The sequence below is a fragment of the Gekko japonicus genome, unplaced genomic scaffold (genome assembly GCF_001447785.1).
Source record: "Gekko japonicus isolate JY-2015 unplaced genomic scaffold, Gekko_japonicus_V1.1 scaffold1749, whole genome shotgun sequence".
Lineage (NCBI taxonomy): Eukaryota > Metazoa > Chordata > Lepidosauria > Squamata > Gekkonidae > Gekko > Gekko japonicus.
Genome location: NW_015165870.1, coordinates 94,753 through 96,768, shown reverse-complemented (window position 1 = coordinate 96,768; position 2,016 = coordinate 94,753).

Genomic DNA, 2,016 nt, shown 5'->3' with positions numbered 1-2,016 from the left:
GGCACCTTATGTATAAGTGAGCTGGTGCCTGGCTCTTGCAGAGACAGTTCTGGGTGAGCACTGCGAGTTCAGGATGTTCGCTTTCCCAGAAGCAGTCAGAAGGGGGCAGATATAGTGATCAGGCCTTGCTCTGAACTTGAACTCTGCCCTGCTACTACCCTAAATCAGTATTTAGGTAAATACAGGGGCATACTATTCTGACATTGTGACACCAAGCCATTGACTAAATACCAATCTTGGGCAGTCACCAGTCGTGCCTTAGGAAGGTTAGGCCTAGGAGGTTTTAGATTTGGGACCCATTCGTTCTGGATCAGTGCAGCCTTTACAGCTGTGGCCATGGGCCATTCGGCCTTAGCTATTCAGTATTTAGGGAGGTAGTGGTCATATGTCTGCCCTATAAATATTTTGGAGAGTTGGTTGTTCCAGTGTTAACTGGGTTTTTTTTTCCATTTTAGGTTCAGTACTCCACCATGGGAGTCACCATCTGCAGTCACAGCATGAAATTTTGGGTGGTTCACCATGCTAGAAGAGCGTTCTGTGGTTTGCAACTGGGTCTCAATAAATTTGCCACAGTGGTTGGGGTGCAGAAGCCTGCAATGGCCTGGGCTCCTTCCACTGCTGCTTGAGGGGAGGTTGGGACCACCACCTCACATTTTACTTATCCACTTGGGTGGAAATGAGCACCATATGGCACCTCCACCTTTTTGGGGGAAAGGGGTCTGACAAGATCAGCCTTCGTGATCTGCAGCCCAGTGCTACAAATGTGGACTGCCTTGAGGAATGCACTGGACTGGATCCTCCCCCCAAGTCATGCGGCTTGGGGGGCTGGAACTCCAGGGTGGTAGCCCATTGGCTATGCCGGCTGGGGATGAGCCACATAGGATGGCTTGTCCCAGGGGCAAAGTGGCCTGCTCAATATTTGGCAAGGAGGGGTCTGGAGCCACCCCTAGCCTTGGCCTATTCCACACTGTCTATCGGGCCTCACCACAGGAAAGTTATAAATAGTTAATAAAGTGGCCCTTATTAATCCCAATCTTGTGTCTGTCTCTTCCGAACAGTATGTGTCAAAGTACATAACCAAGTTGATACAAGTATGGAGACTGATTGGGTAACCCCCTGAACACTTATATATAAACTTTCAATCCACTCAATTGCAGCTAGGGAGAGTTCAAAGAGCTCCATCACATCTCCCTGGAAAACATGATGCTCACATTCCTGTGACAGATGGAAAATAGTTTGGCGGGTTTCACCTCAATCACATCCAGGTCCTGGCATTTTGCCCCATTTAAACAACAGGTCTGCACAACTGCCAAAGCCTGTTCATATTCTATTAGCCATCTTCCATACTTTACCTGGCAAGTCAAAGTTGCGGGCCTCTCTTTGGTGTTTATCAGATTATAGATATCGAGTGGAATTGATTGCATCCATGTTCACAACCATTCATTCCCTAGATCGGTGGTAGGCAAACTGCGGCTCTAGAGCCACATGCGGCTCTTTGGCCCCTTGAGTGTGGCTCGTCCACTATAGGCACTGATGGCCTATTCCCTCCATTGTTCTCTATGGTGTGAAAAAAGAAACTTTTTTTCCCACCATAGAGAACAATGGAGGGGATGGGGCAACCTGTTTGGGGGCCCGTAGAATTGGACCCCCTGGTTCAATGCTCCTGAAACATGATGGGTATCTTGGGGAGAGGCTCCAGCAGCTACCCTGCGATTCTGGAGCCTTTACCTCAAACCCCCTCCCCTCCAGCCCCCAGAATATACCCTATGTTTTCGCCATTGACTTCAATGGCCCATAGGATATAATGGGGCCGAACTGCGGGAAGCCCCAGCAGCCCTCAGGCCGGAGCACCTGGAGCAGTCTTGGGAGGCGGATTGGCAAAAAGCAAAACCAAAAGCGCAGGAACTCGAGAGAACTCCAGGAATGGAGCCGGTTCCTCTTCCACAGCCCAAAAATGCGACCCACGAACCCTGAGTTTGCTTTTTCTCATTTGTGAGTCTGGCCTCCGCACTCCTT